The following is a 20,907-nucleotide window of genomic DNA, read 5'->3' as shown; positions in this document are numbered from 1 at the left end:
TATTGGCTAAAGGAGACATGGAGGGAGTTGGTCAGATATCGGTACAGGAAGTTCTTTATGCTTCCAGGACTCAGCTCCTTGGTATAGCCCTTCCCACCTGTGACCTCCAATATTAAACCAGATAAATAGTAATTGTTAAAGTGCCTCTTACAAAACTTTTAGAAGACCTTATCTTTTTAAAGAGTGAATTATTAAGGATTAGCTCAGCCTGTGTCTCACAACCCTCCTCTACATCCCCACCTCCACCCTCCCCCAGAAAACACAATGGTCATTTCCTCACTTTTAGGAAGTCCGGGGCTGTTAAGGCATTCTGAGGGTTAGGGATTTCAGTGACTTCTATCTTGTGGCTTTCTATCCTCAGCACATTGATTCCTCCTCATAGTCTAAGCTCCAGCCATGACTGAACATTCCAGTGGGTAGGCAGGCAGAAGAGGAATTGAGGAGGGGCACGCCCAGACTCTAAAAGTCACAGTCAAGACTCCTGTTACACCCCATTGGCAGAATTTGGTCACACAGCCACTGCAAGGGAGTGTTATAGGAATCTGAGAAATGCAGTCTTCATTCTACCTGGCTCAACTAAAAGTTAGAGGTTAATTTTTTAAGGAAAAAAAGAGAAAATGGATCCTGGAGGAGTAGTAGCCTCTCCAAAAAAGCCATACGTGTGGACATCACAGGATATCACTAAGCAGAGAACACAAATCAAGTGTAACTCTTTCAACATCTTTTACATTCATTCAACCCAGAAAGCATTCCCTGGTGCTTGCGTTTATTTGAAAATAGTCTACATGCTGCAGAATTCCGAGATACGGTCTCCGGGGAAGAAATAAAACAGCTGCAGCAAATAAAGCAGATGGGAATTAAGAATGCTGGAGAGTCTCCAAAATATGATCCCATTGTCCACTAAGTGCCAACTCTACAAAGAATGTGTGCTCCAAAATAGAAACTTTATGAAACTTTGAAGCATTTGATTAATGTAAACCATCATGAATAATGCAAGGCTGTGCACCAGGGCTTGATGTGAAGCACAGAGAGGAGAAAGATTAGCATGTTCATCTTGGCTTTTTTAAAAAATTAAGAAAAATTCACAGAGAGAACTCAGGCATTTTGGGGTGATGGGTGTGCTATGAAAATGGTCACTGATGACATGATCCTTGGAGCGGGGGGTGCTCAGAGCAAACACCAGCCAGCTTGCCAAGGAGATTTCCTCCAGAGGGCAGGCACAGCTTTCCCTCTTAGGGGTCCCCCAGGTCCAGCCCTGTATGCCATTGGGTAGAATTGTCAGGGCCAGTCATGCCTATGTGACTGCAGGCAGGCCCCAAAGACTCTTCTTTGCCCTGAGATCTCTTTCCCACCTACAGGTTGCTGGAAATAGACATTCCTCCAGCAGACATTCTCTTCTTTATATTAATTCATTATCTCCTGAATATGCAAAGATCTCTGGGAGGAATTGCACACGCATGTTGTTCCAAAATATTTCCCTTTCTATTCTGCCTTTAAAATGTCTTTTGCAAATTTTATTATAGGAACTTCCCTGGTGGCTCAGGGGTTAAGAATCCGCCTGCCAGTGCAGAGGACACGGGTTCAATCCCTAGTCTGGGAAGATCCTACATGCCGCGGAGCAACTAAACCCGTGTGCTGCCACTACTGAGCCCACGCACCGCAGCTACTGAAGCCCGCGTGCTCTAGGGCTCACATGCCCAAACTACTGAAGCCAGTGCACCTAGAGCCGGTGCTGTGAAACAAGAGAAGCCACCGCAGTGAGAAGCCCACGCACCACAACGAAGAGTAGCCCTGGCTTGCCGCAACTAGAGAAAAGCCCGTGCGCAGCAATGAAGACACACCACAGCCAAAAAAATAAAATTTATTATAAAATATTTAAGATTTACAAAAGGTAAAGAATCACCCATCACCCAGCTTAATATATAAAATATTACCAATGGAGCTGAGGCCCCTTTGACCCTTTCCCCAATCACAACCTATTCCTGGCCCCTAGAAGTAACTACCATATTGAATATAATGTGTATCATTCTCAAGCATGGGTTATCACATGAATGTATAATCTGCCACCAATCCCACATATCCTGTCCTTCTACTTGATCAGGCCATTATCATTTTTAACCAAAGCATTCATTCAGCACACCCTGAGTACCTCCTATGGTGCCAGGCACCATAACAACGGTATCCTTGCCTCCAATGTCTCCCTCCAACCATTTAATCTCCCACATTGCAGTCACAGTGTTGTATTCCTGCTTAAGAACTTCAAGTGGATTCTTATTGCCTATATGATAAAGTCCAGCCTCCTTAGCACGGCATCCAATGTCATGTGACCATATTGCTAGGGTCCCTCCCAGAGCTTTGGAAGTGTTGGGGTAAGGATTAATGTGGACATAGGGTTATCATTAGCTTCACAGCAAACAGGCCTCTGTACATGTTTGCATGGCTGCAGTAATAGAATCCCTGTGTGTGTCTTCTCATTTTTAGTAGAAGGAATTTATCAGACATGTGTTCAAATCCCAGCTCTGCAGCTTGCCAGACATTGGGCAAGTTACTTCACCTCTTTGAGTTTCTATTTCCTATTGGGGATAAGACCATCTATGGAAGGGACTGCTAGCTAATCACCAAAGTCCCCTTTGCCTTTCCTCTATAGTTCTGGAATTGTAGCTGGGACACTGCTACCCAACTAGGGGCCACATTTCCCATCTTCCTGTGGAATTTGATTTTACCCTCTTACAAACTAATATCAATACATTAACTTGATACTGTTTAATTGATGCTGATAGAAGACATTAGGCTCCTAGGTCAGAGACAAAGGATTTTATTACTCACTATACAGCAAGTGCATGAGCATATTTGCATCAGTTCCTCTTGCTCCCAGGTCTCATCAGTATGATGCGACTGACCCAGATGGATGTTATGCACCCAGTGGGTTTGTGTTACAACTGAGGAACACTGAGCTTGGGGAAACCACCATTTTTATAGTAGGGAATAAGCAAGCGTTCTCATTGTCCTTCGCAGTGTGTGTGTGGAATGGGTAGATGTTCTTTCATTTCTTAAGGTTATTGTCTGCATAAACAACCCTGAGAAATGACCTGGATAAAAGAGCAGTCAGAGCCTTACAGTCTTGGTGCACCCAGCAAGACATGTAAGAATGCAAGAGACCCAAGCTGTATTCTCCTATCAGCTCTTTTGAGATTAGGTGTGACCATGTGACTTAGTTCTCTGCAATAGAGTATAAGAGGGGAAGAGGTGTGTGCCTTCTGGGGTGACACCTTAAGACCAGGCCATGCCGCATCTACTACTCCTTCTTTCCCCTTCCTGTTGGCTGGGTGGTTGGAATGGCAATGTTAATAGAGATCCCAGAAACCAAGTACTGAAGGAAGTAGAGCTGCCATCAGCCTGAGTCCCTGAATGACTGTGTGCAGCAGAGTTGCCCATCAACTTAGAACACTTACCTCAAATTGTCATGTGAGAAAGAAATAAACTTTTTACTCTGTAAGCCATCTAAAGAGTTAATTTGTTAGGATGACCCAGCCTACCCTTCACTAATACAGCATGTAACTCAGAAGGGTTATGAGGATTAAGAACAATTCCAATGGCTAACATTTATGCAGAGCTTGCTGTGCACCGGGCTCCATGCTAAACACTTACATACATGATTTCATTAAATAATCAAAATAATCTTTCAAGGTAGTTTTCTTCATCTCCATTTTATAATTGGAGATCAAAGAGATTAAGAAATGTTCTTAAGGTTCAAAGACTAGAAAGTGATAGAAATGGAACAAATTCAGGTCTAACAAATGCATGATGGTTTTGGTACGCCTCATGCCCCTAGGGTTTCAGTTGCAGATTCTTCTCTCCTTCTCTCTCCTTTCCTGTCCCATCTGCCCTTGATCCGCCCCCCCCCTTCTTCCTCTCCCTCTTTCCTCCCTTTCTTAATATTGATTCCATTTTCATGCAAGATGGCATGTTATAATGCAATAAATACTTCAGTCAGGAGATCTGAGTTACGGTTTCAGCTTTTGCAAGTCCTAGCTGCATAAACTTGGTAAATCATCTTATCCCTCTGAGCCCCAGTTTCTTTGTCAGAATAATAGTTATGTCAATAATAGTTGCCTTATCTATCTTAGTTGATGACCAAAATAAACTGCAAAGGTCTTTACAAACTGTAAAACACTCTAGAAATGGCAGGTGTTACTCCCCACTCTACCCCCATCCCGTATGCCAGTAGTTCACAAAGTATAATCTCTGGACAGCAGCACCAACATCACTGGGAACTTGTTAGAAATTCAAATACTCAGGCCACACCCAGACCTGCTGAATTAGAAAATCTAGGGGTGGGGCCTAGAAAACAGTGTTTACCAAGGCTTCTAGGTGATTCTGATGGACACTCAAGGTTGAGATCCACCGTCATATGTATGTACACACACTCACACACACACACACACATACTCACACTCATATCCTGATGAAATTAAGTTAAAATAAATATTAAATAGAAAAGAAGTCATACAATAGCAGCCTGAAGATAGCGTTTGGGAAAAGAGGTATCAGCAGTGCTAAGGGTATGCTTGGGAGGGAAGGGTAGGATGAAGACATGGTTAGGAGCTTCAGGACTTTTTTAGTTCAGTGGAATTTCTTTCTTCTTCCAGAACCAGCGCTGTGATCCACGGCTGAGCTATGCCAATGGAAGAAGAGCAGGAAATGTGAGTCTTGAGGAAATAACTCAATATTTATTAGGACTCTTTCAGTTGCAAGTAAGAGAAAGCCATCATAAACAGTTTTAAACAAAAATGCAAATTCATTGTCTTACAAAATTTAAAAGTCCAGGAGTAGATTGGTTTCATTCACAACCTAGATTCTTGGGCTCAAACCTTGTCACTGGGATTCTGTTTCTCTCGTTTTCTTGGCTCTAGTTTTCCCTGTTGTTTTCATTACTCTCAGGGTCTCCTCGTGTGGTGGTATAAATGCATGGAATCGCTCTAGGCCCATATTTTATCTGCTTAGCAACTCCAGTGTAAGGAGAGTGCCTGGTTCCCCATGGTTCCAACAGAAACCCAAGGCTCCTGGATCCTTCTTGGGGCACATGCCCACCCTCGGGCTGATTAGCACGACTCTGATCGGCCAGGCCTAGGTTACATGGCCAACCCTGGAATCCAACATACCCACATGCACTGAAAAGGAGAGCATGATTTTCTATGAGAAAATAAGGCTGCTGTTACCAAAAGAAGGGTGGGTTGACGCTGGGCAGGTGAAAACAACAGATGTTTACAAGAGACCTTAATTTGCTACCTCTGGGAAGACTAGGATTATATTAGCCACAAACTCCTGCCAAGGTTTCCACCTTCTCTCCGTGTCCTGCGGAATTATCTGTGACAACACTGACTGATCCCAAAAAGGGAGGGGTAGCACCTGGGACACAGCAGCTAAAAAAATCAGGCCTGACCATATCTCACAATTTCAAGTTTGACTCAACTTCTCCAGTCTCAGGAATTTATCCAGAGTAGAATCTTTAAGCCTTATCCCTCAACAATTTCCATCTCCTTTTAAAATGCTCTCCGGTAAGTAAAACTCCAGTTTCCTTACAAAGAGAGGCTTAGAAGCTTCAAGGTGTTTTACGTTTGGATCCACGGTCTGTAGACCAGTGCTATGCAATAGAACTTTCTGCAGTGATATAAGTATTCTTTATCTACACTGGCTAATGTGTAGCCATTAGCTGCACACGGCTAATGAGCACCTGAAATGTGGCTATTGTGACTGAGGAACTAAATTGTTCATTTTATTTAACTTTAATTTTCATTTTAACAGCTGCATGTCCCCATGGCTACTATCTTGGACACTGCAGCTTTAGACTCTGGGAAAGAAAGCTAGTCAAAAGCTCTGACACTCTGACTTCTACCAAGGTCAATAGACAGGCTACAATTTTAGGCTACTCACTACCTGTTTGACTCTTTTTCTTAGTAATTAGAACTCCTGAGTTTTAGCTGGACCCATGCCCTCCTAGCAAGAGATTCTATTTCTCAGCTTGTCTTGCAGCTGGGAGGGGTGTGGGGTTGGAAGTCACACGTTAATATCAGGTTAGTGGAATGTGGGGAGTGTGTGTGCAACTTTTTGGTTATCTCCTTAAAGTTGAAACTACATGCCCTGGACTTTTCTGTTTTCTCCTAGACTGCAAGGCAGATGTGGAACTGAACCAGCCTCAATCCTCCTAAGACAACACCTGAGGAGATGGTGGACCAAAACATGGAAAGATTCTGGGTCCCTGAATTATCTGATGGAGCAGTGATACCCCATCAGTCTTGAACTTCTCACCTTAGGACCATGTATTGAGAGATGAATAAAATGCTCTTTTATTTAAACCATTGTGTTCTTGGGTTTCTTTGTTATAGCAGCTTACCCTGTTTGCTAACGTACCATATCCACCGAGGAATCCATGTGGGACAATGGACTGGGTATTTACAGACCTAGGTTCTCATTAGTTCTACAACTTGCTACAATGTGATCTTAAGTTTCAATTTCCTCTTGTATAAAATAAGGCATTTGGACTGAATCTGAGACATGAAAATGGAATTCATCTTGAGCAAAAGAGGGAGAATAACAGCAGCTACTTTGTAGAGTTGTGAGGATTAGAAGAGATAATGCATAAACTACACTTAGCCCAGTGCCTGAGACATAACAGATGCTCTATAACTATTAGCTATAATTATTGTTATTATTATTAAGTTCTGACCCTGACAGATTGCGGAAGGCTTCCTGGAGTGCTGTGTTGACAAGGATATGAGACCACTTCAGTGCTCACTGGAAATGAACGCCATAATCATCTAGCTGTGTCTTCCACAGGCAGAGGAGGGGGAGTTCCCTGTAACGGAGGGGATTCCTGGATTCCTAAGTCCTCTTCTTCTCTAACTTCACAGAATTTTGTCTACCTATACTAAGCTAGCATGTAAGAGTCTTTTCCCCTCTCTTCTCTACACCACACACACCACCGTATATATCAAGTAAAACACAAACACAGGGTCCCCTCCTGATGTCTTTCTCTCTCTGGCTGGCCTTCTTCTCACCCAGTCTCTCATCTTCTGAGCCTAACCCCTGAATCTGGAGTCTCCAGACTTATGAGAGATGCCTCGGCTTCTCAGGCTTCTGCATTTTTAAGTCTTTTTTTTTTTAATTTTCCACTTGAACCATTTTTTAAAAATTTATTTATTTTATTTTTGGCTGCGTTGGGTCTTTGTTGCTGCATGCGGGCTCTCTCCAGCGGCGGTGAGCCCGGGCTACTCTTCGTTGCGGTGCGTGGGCTTCTCATTGCGGTGGCTTCTCTTGTTGCGGAGCACAGGCTCTAGGTGCACAGGCTTCAATAGTTGTGGCTTGCGGGTTCCAGAGCGCAGGCTCAGTAGTTGTGGTGCACGGGCTTAGTTGCTCTGCGGGATGTAGGATCCTCCCAGACCAGGGCTCAAACCTGTGTCCCCTGCATTGGCAGGTGGATTCTTAACCACTGCACCACCAGGGAAGCCCCCATTTTTTTTTTTTTTTTACCTCTCTCTCACCTGACTTAATGCCTGGAAATTGCTGTGTTAAAATGAAATTGTTCAGCCAGGCCCTTGTAGGAAGCATTTGGAGGACAGTGGTACCCAACAGGCACAACCCTTCTGGGGGTGATTCTGCTTCCACTGGCTCAATGAGCCTAATAAATGTGGAGACCCAGCGAGGATTCTAATCCTCTGGGAATCCAATCACTAACACAGCTTAGAAAATAACCCAGGTCAGAGAATCCAAATCTGCATTCACATCCCCAATCCCAAGTCATTTCCAGGGAGAAGTCTTATGTTGACCACTTTCAAAAGTCACTGAAAGTAGACAAATGATGTACAGGTGAATCTACTCTGGAAAATAGAATCCACCTAGTTTAACCAGTGCATGGCTTGCAAAGGAGAAACCCACTCTAACGCTCCTGTTCCTAAGTCTTTGTATCCCTTCTTTATTGGGGTCAGAAAACTATGGTTTGCTTTTGTAAAGAAAACTACCATTTTTTGGTAAATAAAGTTGTATTGGAACACAGCCAACACCTGTTCATTTACACAGTGCAGCAGTCTATGGCTGCTATAGCGCTGCAACAGCAGAGTTGAGTGATTACAACAGAGACCGTATGGTCTGCAAAGTCTAAAACTTTTACTTGCCTGTTCCTTTACAGAAAAAGTTTGCCAGTGCCTGCTCTATATTATATCAACTTCATTTAGTACAAGTCACTATTGATTTCTGGTTTCAGTCAACCAACCAATCTAATGCAACCACCCACATGTGTCCATGTGGTGCACTTATTCCAGTGGACCCATAGCAACTATTTCACTCTGGTCTATAATTAGGTTCCTCCTTTCCTGGTCTAGCACCCTCAAAATCCATCCGCATACTCATGGATAGGAGAGATAAGAGGTTGTTTCAGGGAAGGCATAGGTACAGCCTGCTTCTCAGACAGAGAGAGCCAGGAATTACAAACCCTGAGCCTATGGTTGTCTTTTTGTAAGTTCCCTTGTTCTGTTAGATGAAGCCAGCCCACCCCACAGTATTCTTAGCAGTAGACATCCCTCCTCTGTTGTAGGGAGAATACACAAAAGGTGGAGATGGTCCAACTGAACAGTCCATGCTAATCTGGTCTGGACACCATGACTCTGCTTGAGCTGATTATTGCTGTGTGGAAACAAAACCCACATTACCTGATGTTCCAATTTTTCAAAGAGAATTTGGAAATCTTTTTTGTTTTGCTTCCTTTTAATAGACAATCACAGCACACTGAGGTTTGGGACTAATAGCTGGTGAGCTTGGGCAAGTTCATTTGCTTTTCTCAAGCTTGGTGTCCTCAGCTGTCCAGTGAATGGAAAGAAGGAAGGAGAGGTACTCTATCTCAGAAGGGTTTTATGATGATTGCCTGTGATAATTCACGTAATGTTCTTATGATGGAGCCTGGCTGGCACAGAGTAAGTGATCAGTAATTGTTAGTTTTGGGGTTTTTTTCTAGACACCGCAGGAGGCACTAGGTTGGGATCCCATCTTTCTTGCCCACCTCAGTTCAGAGTATAAAATGTCCTGTCTTCCAAGGCAGGGACAGCAGAGCCCACCCAGAGGAGAGATCCAGGGCTCAATAGGAAGTCTCTAGATCCCCTTATATGAAGGGGTGAGGGACGCCAGAGATACTGCAAAGAATTGCCCCAAACAACATCTGCTGTGGACCTCTTCTATTGCAGGGAAAATAAAGAAATAAGTAAAGACAAAAACCTGGAAGGAAAGAAAGGAGGAATGAAGGAGAAAGAAAGAAGGGGAGAAAAGGGAGGGGGAAAATTAGATTTAGTAAAAACTCAAAGCATAGACCACATTGTAATTAATACACAGGAAGAGGACCTAGAATTATGATATAAGGATATAAAAAACTGCTAAGCAAAAGTTATGTTGCAGATTATAATTAATGACATGCAAAAATTTTGGAGACATATTGTTAATCCTAAAAATTAGGCTATAGAATAATGTGTACTGAATGAGACTAATAGTTTGTATGAATTTACATATATCTAAGTAGAAAAAAGACTGGAAGGATGGAAGGAAAGCCAACAAAATATAAACGATGGTAATCTCTGGGTGACAGGATTGTGAGTGATTTTTATGTTTTGTTTTAATTTTATGAACCTCTTAAATTGTCTCCAAAAACCTGTGTAACTTGTGTAATAAGACGAAATGAGAAGTATTACAAATAATCATTAGGATTGTGAAGTTACTAGTTACAGCCAAACCATGAATTTCAGAGTCTTTTCCCAAACTTCCAGCAGGTGGCGCAATGGCGATGTCAACCTCTGGCTGAGTTTCTCTCCAGTTTAACACAGTCTCAGATGCTTTGCTGCTAGATCCTGGCCCCAGGTGTCCATGAAGCAGAGGGCATTGTTGCCTGGTGGGGAGGGGCACTTGGAAGAAACCACCCAGACACAGGGGCTGCCTGCACTCAGATCCCTGGGCCAGGGTTCCATTATTCCCACACTAGGAGAAACAACGTAATTAGAAACGCAACGACAGACTCTAGGTTCCTCCCTCCACTTACTTCCTCCCCATAATTTGGTCTGGGGCAAAATTCAAATTAGTCTTTTTATTGGTCATTCTGGATTGGACTGGATTTGCAGCTCGTCCAAGCCCTAATATAAGTGAGATTTTGAGCTCAAAGGTGAAAAAAAAAAAAGGTAATTTTCTTGTCCGCAAGAAAGGTGATCTTTTTAATGAACAGCAAACCTTGTGCAAAAAGATGATGGACATTTTGGACCACTGTCCGTCATGGGGGTGGGAGGGCAGGGAGCCTGGCACCCTGACTAACCAGCCTCCAGAGGTTAAAGGGGACAGAGTCTCTCCAGGCCTGGACACCCCCAGGGGAATGAATGGGTTACAGCCGGGGCACGGCCTTTGCCTGATCTGGAAGGGGAACCGTCCTTAGAGGAAACAGATCCACTTCATCTTTTTGACTTTTGTTTCACATCTTAAATTGTCTATCCCCAAGAAAACTACTCTGAATGGAATTCAGGGTTTAAAAAAGCCATCAGAGTCCACCAGAATGGTCCCCATTCCACCCAGACCCACAAAGATGCACACAGGTCTGGAGACATGGAATGTTCTGGGTCCTCACTGCTCTTTCTCACAGGCTCTTCAATAAGCCTCCAGTGCCCTTCTTGGTGTTGACTTGGAGAAAAAGAAGGAAGGGAGGGAGGGAAGGAGGAACAGAGTTAGGGACGGAGCTAGCAGTCTCCTCCTGCCTGGTCCCAGAAGTTTTCACTTACTGATTCTTATTCCTCTATTGTGGTACTTAACAGAGGACTTATTACTACTGTGGCCTTAACAGAGGACTGGCTTTCATGTGGCACCCATATGGGTTCTGAGTAAGTGAATCAAAGCCCTTGACATAGAGTAGCTTTCAATCTTAGACAACCCAGGCAGTCAGAAGGAACCACATAAAATGATGGGGAGCAGGGACCTGGCAACAACTGTATGTGTATATGCAACATCACCACACAGATATCCATTCCTGTTCTCTCTCGTCCTCTCTCTCTCTCTCTCTCTCTCTCTCTCTCTCTCTCTCTCTCTCTCTCTCACACACACACACACACACACACACACACACACACACACAGAGGCATTCCTAAGGGCGCTAGAATAGTGAAGATTATGTAACAACAGCAAGAAGAAGATAACTAACACGTATGAGAGTATATACCAAATAATTTAGTTTCAAGTTTAAGAGCTTTGGAGTCACTCAGCCTGGGTTTGGGTCCCAGCCCTGCCACTTTCTAGTGTGATACTTTGAACGAATTACTTAAACTTTTTGAATATTAGTGTCCACTTGTTAAATGATAATAAAAATGCCTACAAGTCACAGTGTTGCAGAGGGGATTCAGTGAGATCCTACACGTAGAGCACTTAGAACAGTGCCTGGCATTGAGTGGTACTCAGTACTTGTTGGCTGTGATTATTTTCTGAAAGCATGAAGATAAAGGGGCAGTTTGAAATTGCTAAACTAGAGTTTGTCCACTCAGCAGAAATTTCAGCTTGTCCAGTAACAAGACTTTTGTCACTGAAATAATTTTTTAAAGATGTTTAGTATGCTTCAAAGTATAACCCAATGCTTTCTTCTTTTCTTTTTTTTTTTTAGTATACGTAAAACTGAGGTAAGAAACTTTAATTACGCAGGAGATCTGTGGAAGGATTAACCATTTTAAGAGAAGAATCATTTTTCCAACAGCCCCACTGCTATGAATGATATCTTCATGAGCCTGGGCCACCTTCTCCAACGGATCCTGGGGACCAATTACTGGTCTCAACCAACCAACTTCCATTCCAGCTCGAAGGACTGCTGCAAACTGCTGAAATTCCTCCTTGGTGGATGAATAGAGAGCAACTCCTACTATGCTAGATTCCTTTGCCATGGTGTCCCGTGGGTTTATTTCAATAGGACCTCTGCTGACAACAGCTATTACTCGTCCTCCATGTGACAAAAGATTCAATCATTGCTAAGATTTACATTAGCTAACATTTCAGTAATCATATCAACTCCTTTTTCACCAACAGATTTCTTAATTTTATCAATGGAATTAGCTCCTTTGTGATTAAACACTTCGTGGGCTCCATTTTGCAAAACAATCTTTTGTCCTTCCTCAGTACCAGCTGTGCCCAAACCTTTAAGCCATAAGCTCTAGCAATCTGGCATGCTGCTATTCCAATCCCTCTACTAGCCCCATGAACCAGAACACTTTCTCCAGCTTTCACATGGGCACTGGGGAGCAGAGCTCGATAAGCAGTAACATACAGGATCCCGACGGCAGCTCCTTGTTTCAAGTCCAGTTTTTCTGGCAGTGTGTAAACAGTGTGATCGGCTGCCAGAGCATACTCTGCGTGGCCCCCCAGAGATCGTGCCGGTAGTGAAAACTCTGTCGCTTTTCTTGAAAGCAGATACACTCTCTCCAACAGATTTTATTATCCCAGCCACATCTAAGCCAGGAGTATAAGGTAGAAGTGGTTTTCTACTGTAAGTACCAGAGCGAATATATGTGTCCACTGGGTTTATACCACATGTTTGGACTTTAATTAGAACTTCACTCAGTATGACAATCTCTAGGTCCATCCACGTTGCTGCAAATGGCATTATTTCATTCTTTTTTATGGCTGGGTAATATTCCATGGTATATACGTACCATACCTTCTTTCCCGCTAGTGTTGTGCATGGATTTCTCAAATGCCGAAAATGAAAATATATTGCTTAGAGAGGCCAGTATTATCTTGAAGCTACAGGGTCAGGGTAAGGCCTCTTGACCCACACAAAGGACTTTGTTTTGGCAGGAGGCAAAAAATGTTCTCTCTTCCCACAAGTAGTCTGCATGGTAAAATCAGATAGATTTGAAGTGGCTATTTCCTTGAGTGTTGCCCCACAAATACTGAGTCATGTCTCAGAACAGCTGTCATTGGTGGGATGTTCTGGTCTTAGCCAGGATGCCACAGGAACTGCAGGAGGGCAGTAAGATTGAGAAAGCAGGCCTAGGCTTCAAGGTACCCCCAAACTCCGGAACTCCACACTCCACAAGTGCTGCCTCTCCTCTTCTGCACAGGTCCTAAACAACCCAATGCTTTTCTTGTCACAGGTTTTGAAGTGGCTATCTGGGGGACAGCCACGTGATTAGTTAGCTGCGAGGGTTGCGATGATCTTCAGACCAATTAACAACCAGCATGTCAGGAGCACCAGCCAATGGAAAAGAACCCTGGCCCCAGTGCTGGAGCAGAGGTCTAAAGAACCCCTGGGGGGCCAGGCCCCTTCTGTTGGATTGTAGGGAAATCCAGGGGACCCAGAGGACCTGGGCAGCAGGGATGCAGAGGGGCATGTGGAGGTGGCTATGGACCAACTGCTACAGAAGTATTTCAGCATGCTAATAACCTGTGTGGACCTGCTGGTGCACCCTGGCTGAGCATCAATTCTAGGTCAAGGTGTAATGTTCAATCCCACCCTCATCTGAGCATCCCTTTGCCCATTGGCCAAACTGGGCAGCCTGTTTATAAATATGCCTCCTTTGGCAAAAGAAATCAGTGGAGAATGTATGAACCAATTAAGAAGAAATCTCTTCCCAATTCTGAAAGGACAAATCGATGTCAAAATGGCACAGGGTTGGTTCTTATTCTTCTATAGCTGATGGAGGCTAAAATATTTGGGATCCCCACCTTCTAGCTGCTGGCAGTCTGGGAGGAAGCCTATTCCCAGTAAGGATGAAAGGAGAATCCGTTAATGCGGAGAGGAATTTCTGAAGTGGTCTTGGTGAGGGAATATCCCATGGGTTGTGAGCTCTTGGGGTGAGGAGCATGACAGGCTCTGTGTACCCCCAAAACAGAGGGTACCCAGTCAGTACTCAGTGAGGCCAAGTGTAAGCGTGGAACTCAGGCTTTGGGTAGAAAGCAGTGATCATGTATCTGGGGGCAAGTTTCAACAGAGATGAGGGAGATGAGGGGAAGGAACGAGAGCTCTGAGAGAGAAGACTTTGAAACCAGCCTTCCTGGTCATGTGTATGGTCTCCAGAGGGAACAAGGCTACCAAGAGAAGTTTGTCCACATATTCTTTGAGAGACCCTGGGAGAGCAAGGCAGTTGTCCTTCAGAATTGACAAGGATGGGGGAGGGCAAGAGAAGAGATCACTCCACCACTGCGGTGGCCCGGGAAGAGGTGACACAACTGGGCCTCAGAGCCAGCAGGAGAATGGAACCTCACCATCCGGAGGGAGCTGTGGGCAGCAGCAACCGTGGAGACGCCTTCTCTGGGCTTTGGAAGCCATCTGGGGACTGAGAGTCCTTGGCTGGCAGCATTTTCAAGATTTTGCCTAGGGCTTCCCCCACAAAAGCTGTAGGGGATTTGAGGCGGAAACCAGAGGACCTGCGGCGGTGGAGAGGCTAGTCAGAGAAATGCCCGCTACTCATGACGTTTGGAGGGCATCCTCCAGTTGACAAAGCGCTGTCTCAATCCTAAGTCTGCCCAGCAGAGATGATCATCCCTATTTTACAGATAAGAAAGCAAAGCCCCAGAGAGGTTAAGAGGCGGATCCGAGGTCCGTCACGGTGATGCCAGGGCACACTGCGTCGCCATTCGGGTTCCCTGACTCTCAACTAGGTCCTCTCAATCGGAGTGGGATGCGAGTGAGGTGCCTGGGGTGCAATATGTAAGGAGGCGTGGTCCTTAAGAGGGAGGTGGCTGGGACACAAAACTTAAGGAGTCTGAAGTGGCTCCCCGGGTCATGTACGCGCACTGGCTGCCTTCTTAGCTTTAGCCCTGGGATGCCTTTATCTCACGTACATCCAGACCTTCCTTTAACCACCTGTCTCGTTCCAGCGGTGGAGGGTTTTGCCAGAGAAGCGCACTGTTCGGATTGCAAGTTAGATTCCCTGGCCCCGCACGCTTGCTGAGCAAGCCTGGGGCTTCCCCACAGGCTACATGCTCACTGAGAAGTTGCCTAGAATCTCAATCTGTTCCTGCAGCGAGGAGAGGGGGAGAGGAGGAGAGGTGTTGCCCCCAGATATGCCGGGCACCACAAACAAACAACAAGAAAGATTCATGTGCTCAACGGAGCTGAATTTTAATTGATACTTTCTCAAACAGTGGTTCTGAACCAACATCCCTCAGCCCCCAAAGATGATGAAGGGGGTGCGGCTTAACGCCACAGTTAGCAGACAACCCCACAACAAATACAGTAAACATTAATCATATTAAATATTGAACGCAGACCCTGGTACGCTTGAAGAGCAATGGGTTTTTTAAATTTTATTTTACAGAAGACAAAGCAATGATTGTGGAGGAATTATTCCGATGTCAGTGCTGAAGGGAAATAATGTAACATTCTGGAATTTATATAAAAATTACAGCTTTGTTGTGTTTCACACTATATATAGTAATTTAATCATTTGCAGCTGATTAATTTCAGTGAAGGAAAATGTAGCATTATGCATCCCTAATGGAGTTCCAAGGTTTGAATTCTAATGGTGAGTTGGGCACAGTTTAAGTCTAAATTAGCAATTAGCTTGGGCAAGGGACATTTAGGTTAAAATGGAGTCATCTGTTGACATGTACTGAGTCAACAAGAGAGCAGGAAGGAAAATCACCAGAAAAGTGCTTGCCACAGAACACTATTTGCTGGGTTAATAATTATAATTCATACATTAGCAGAATGCGGTTGCATTTTAGAAAGCATTTTCTTGTACATTTATCTCATTTGCTTTGGTCTTCATAAGTCTGTGAAGTGGGTATTTGTGCTCCATTGTACAGTGAGGAAACTGAGGCTCAGAAGAATTAAGGTCACAGTGAGGAAGAACATATATTGTGGCAGGAATTGAACCCAAGTGCTCCAGTTTCAAAGCCAATATTCTTTCTACTGCAAAGTAGTTTCTGGGGAAATTTGCTCTACCTTGAGATTCTCCAGAGGGAAGTGCAAAGGTAATAACAGTATTAAATAAAAGTGAACCTTGGGCTTCCCTGCTGGCACAGTGGTTGGGAATCTGCCTGCCAATGCAGAAGACATGGGTTCGGGCCCTGGTCCGGGAGGATCCCACATGCCGCGGAGCACCTAAGCCTGTGTGCCACAACTACTGAAGCCCACACGCCTAGAGCCCGTGCTCCGCAACAAGAGAAGCCACCTCAATGAGAAGCCTGAGCACCGCAACGAAGAGTAGCCCCCGCTCACTGCAACTAGAGAAAGCCCGTGCGCAGCAACGAAGACCCAATGCAGCCAAAAATAAATAAATAAAATAAATAAATTTATTTTTTTTAAAAAGTGAACCTTGACGAAACTCTCATTGTGTATCCAGCTCTGTGCTAAGCACTTTATGGGTATTAGCTCAGTTAATCTTCAAACACACCTTCAAGGGAGGTACCATTAATATCCCCATCTACAGATGAGGCTCAGATGGGTTAGGTTTCTTGTCCAGGGATGCAGTTGGGATTACATAGATAAGATTCCACCAGAAAACTACTAGAGCTAATCAGTGAATTTGGTAAAGTTGCAGGATACAAAATTAATGCACAGAAATCCCTTGCATTCCTATACACTAACAATGAAAGATCAGAAAGAGAAATTAAGGAAACAATCCCATTCCATTCACCACTGCAACAAAAAGAATAAAATATCTAGGAATAAACCTACTTAAGGAGGTAAAAGACCTGTACTCAGAAAACTATAAGATGCTGATGAAAGAAATCAAAGATGACACAAACAGATGCAGAGATATACCATGTTCTTGGACTGGAATTGTGAAAATGACTATAGTACCCAAAGCAATCTACAGCTTGAATGCAATCCCTATCAAATTACCAATGGCATTTCTTACAGAACTAGGACAAAAAATCTTAAAATTTTTATGGAGACGCAAAAGACCCCAAATAGTCAAAGCAGTCTTGAGGGAAAAAAACTGTTTCCTCACTGAGTTGGAGGAATCAACTCCTCCAATCCCTGACTTCAGACTATACTACAAAGCTACAGTCATCAAGACAATATGGTACTGGCACAAAAACAGAAATATAGATCAATGGAACAGGATAGAAAGCCCAGAGATAAACCCATGCACCTATGGTCAACTAATCTATGACAAAGGAGGCAAGGATATACAATGGAGAAAAGACAGTCTCTTCAATAAGTGGTGCTGGGAAAACTGGACAGCTACATGTAAAAGAATGAAATTAGAACACTCCTTAACACCATACACAAAGATAAACTCAAAATGGATTAGAGACCTAGATGTAAGACCAGACACTACAAAACTCTTAGAGGAAAACATAGGAAGAACACTCTTTGACATAAATCACAGCAAGAACTTTTTTGATCCACCTCCTAGAGTAATGGAAATAAAAACAAAAATAAACAAATGGGACCTAATGAAACTTAAAAGCTTTTGTAAAGCAAAGGAAGCTACAAACAGGACAAAAAGCCCTCAGAATGGGAGAAAATATTTGCAAACAACTCAACGGACAAAGGATTAATTTCCAAAATATATAAACAACTCATGTAGCTCAATATTAAAAAAACAAACAACCCAATCAAAAAATGGGCAGAAGACCTAAATAGACATTTCTCCAAAGAAGACATACAGATGGCCAAGAAACACATGAAAAGCTGCTCAACATCACTAAGTATTAGAGAAATGCAAATCAAAACTACAATGAGGTATCACCTCACACCAGTTAGAATGGGCATCATCAGAAAATCTACAAACAACAATTGCTGGAGAGGGTGTGGAGAAAAGGGAACCCTCTTGCGCTGTCGGTGGGAATGTAAATTCATACAACCACTATGGAGAACAGTATGGAGGTTCCTTAAAAAACTAAAAATAGAATTACCATATGACTTAGCAATCCCGCTACTGGGCATATACCCAGAGAAAAACCATAATTCAAAAAGACACATGCACCCCAATGTTCATTGCAGCACTATTTACAATAGCCAGGTCATGGAAGCAACCTAAATACCCATCAACAGATGAATGGATAAAGAAGTTGTGGTACATCTATACAATGGAATATTACTCAGCCATAAAAAGGAACGAAATTGGGTCATTTGTAGAGACGTGGATGGATCTAGAGACTGTCATACAGAGTGAAGTAAGTCAGAAAGAGAAAAACAAATATCATATATTAACGCATATATATGGAACCTAGAAAAATGGTACAGATGAACTGGTTCGCAGGACTGAAATAGAGACACAGATGTAGAGAATGAACATATGGACACCAAGGGGGGAAGTGTCAGGGGGGTGGTGGTGGTGGTGTGATGAATTGGGCGATTGGGATTGACATGTATACACTAATGTGTATAAAATAAGTATCTAATAAGAACCTGCTGTATAAAAAAAATAAATTAAATAAAATTCAAAAATTCAAATAATAAATAAATAAACAAAATTAAAAAAAAAACACCTCGCTCTTTACCCTAATACATAGCTCCTCTCAAAGATGACTCTTAAATGCCAGGTTAATGTGTCTTGATCTTGTAGACCATCGGGGCTTTGGTGTGTTTGGTTGTGAAGGCACATTTTGGAGCAGAAACGAAGCAGAGCCCCTCTGCTTCACACCTATTCCCCCTTCTCCAGCCTGCTCTGTGCCAGGAAGAAGAAACTGGGGGGATCTGCTGAGTTTGGCCAGTGGGAGCAATGGCAGGAGATAGGAGGGAGAGAGGTGCATGGGGCCGGAGTGTTTATTCTTCTGGTTTCCTCAGTACAGAGATTCCATGAGCTGGCTGTGTCCCTCACCCAGAGGTCACGGCTCCCATCAAGTGGCTACACCGCCCTCTTTGTGTCCAGGCTTAATAATGCCCCCTCTCCTTGCCCCTTCAGGCCCAAGGTGGTCATGGCCCACTCTTACCAGCCTCGGGGCACTGCCTGTCCTTTCTTGAAGTTTCCCTGCAGCCTGCCCTCCCTGTGACCAATGAACGACGCAGAGAAGACCTGCTCCCAGTACAACCAGGCAGAGGTTGTTTTCAAGGAACTGGACACAGGAGAGGTGGAAGATAGGAAGTCATTCAGTATTTTATTTAAGCACCCAGAGAAAGTCAAGACAGGAGTAGAGAGCCATAGGCGTGTTACACCTTGCAAGCAAATAGAAGCGTAGGTGGCGTGTCTCTAGATCCTCTCATCTCTTTGCTCATGCAAACTGCTGACTCCTTGTGCCATCCCCGAATATCAGGGCTCTTTGGATGCAATGACACAAACTCAATTTAAATTGACTTAAGGACTTCCCTGGTGGCACAGTGGTTAAGAATCCACCTGCAAATGCAGGGGACGTGAGTTCAATCCCTGGTCCGGGAAGATCCCACATGCCGCGGAGCAACTAAGCCCGTGTGCCACAACTACTGAGCCTGAGCTCTAGAGCCCGCGAGCCACAACCACTGAGCCCACATGCCACAACCACTGAAGACCACGCAGCTAGAGCCTGTGCTCTGCAACGAAGAGTAGCCCCCGCTAGCTGCAACTAGAGAAAGCCACACAGCAACGAAGACACAACACAGCCAAAAATTTAAAATAAATAAATAAGTAAATAAATAAATTGGCTTAAACCAAAAAAGTGAACTTACTGGTTCATGGATTGAAACTGAGGAAAAAATAGAGTGGATCTGGGCTCAGGGAAGCCGGGATCCAGGAGCTCCAACGCCAGGAGGATCCGCCCTTCCTTTTTTTTTATCTCCCTGAACACTGTCTTTACTCCTCTGACAAATGCAGCCTTGTCAGTGATGGCGATTGACAGAAACAAAATTAAAACCCTACCATTCAGATCAGAACTGGTGATTTGGAGTGAAATTCACTGAATCAGTCAGAGTCCCGGCAGGAAGCAGAATTTCTCAGATGGTTTAATTAAGGAGATTTTTAATAAAGGGACTCTTTGTAGTGGTGTGGACAGCATTCAGTATACAAACAAGAAATATTAGAAACTAACACACCATTGTAAAGCAATTACACCCTAATAAAGATGTTAAAAAAGAAAAGAAAAGAAATATTGAAGCACCCAGACTGGAAGAGGAGGAAGCTATTACCATGGTGCTGGGGCCAAGGAGAGCTGCACCATGGAGAGTCACCAGGTGGGGACTCAAGTGATCAGGGATGCAGCTACTGACAGCAATGACGGCTGAAGCAGGGGGGTTGGGGCACCCTGACCTCTCTCTTCTCCTGCCCTTGAATGCCTTGCCAGTAACATGCTCCCATGGGCTGCACCCAACCAGAAACCCAACTGCAAGGGAATTCAGGTGGTGCAGGGCTCAGGGTCAGCCTCCCAGAAAGTGGAATTCAGGGGACAAAGAGAGAATAACTTGCATGTTCATCTTGTACCTTTGCAGGAGTTGGAGGATTGGAAAAGTGAACATACTTAAGAGTGTTTTAGTTTTAAGAGAATTTCCTAAGAATTTCAACTTCAATGAAATAATTGAGTCAAGCAGTGATCATCCACACATGCTAAAATCATTGAGTAAAACTTTGGTCGGCCGTCAGGAGGTTTACAAGATCTCAGAGTGTCCTCCCAAAGAGTCCTTGTTAATTACAAAAGGGAAGGTACCTTCACAATGGACAGACCTGCCAGAGAGCTGCTTAACGAAGCCATCAAGCTTAGCATCACTCAGCAACCAAGGGACGCAATGACACTATGTGCCTTCTCGTGAGATGCAATGGGAAACGCACAACCTCACCTTCGTCGTGTTCTTGCCAAAATGTTTAAGCTGAGTCTAATGCAGAGGAAATGACCAGATAAGTCCAGATCACAGGGCACTCTTTAAAAACAGTCAACGCCCTGAACAACCATGAAACACAGGGCTAAACAGAAAAGAGCACTGCACGCAACTTGGATGAATCTCACAATGTTGTGCAAAACAAGCTATAGGTTCAAAATGTGCAT

The 20,907-nt window shown here is 43.9% G+C and overlaps 1 pseudogene across 1 annotated transcript; it reads right to left on the bottom strand.

Annotated features, from left to right (window-relative positions):
- Positions 1 to 1,923: 1,923 nt before the first annotated feature.
- LOC309606541 (zeta-crystallin pseudogene) lies at positions 1,924 to 20,290 on the bottom strand (annotated as a pseudogene). Its single transcript has one exon. The product of its transcript is annotated as a zeta-crystallin pseudogene (transcript).
- Positions 20,291 to 20,907: the final 617 nt, after the last annotated feature.

Source organism: Balaenoptera borealis, assembly GCF_965194805.1.
Source record: "Balaenoptera borealis genome assembly, chromosome: 11".
Lineage (NCBI taxonomy): Eukaryota > Metazoa > Chordata > Mammalia > Artiodactyla > Balaenopteridae > Balaenoptera > Balaenoptera borealis.
The sequence above is the reverse complement of the archived record's forward strand: the minus strand, read 5'-3'. Positions and strand labels throughout refer to the sequence as shown.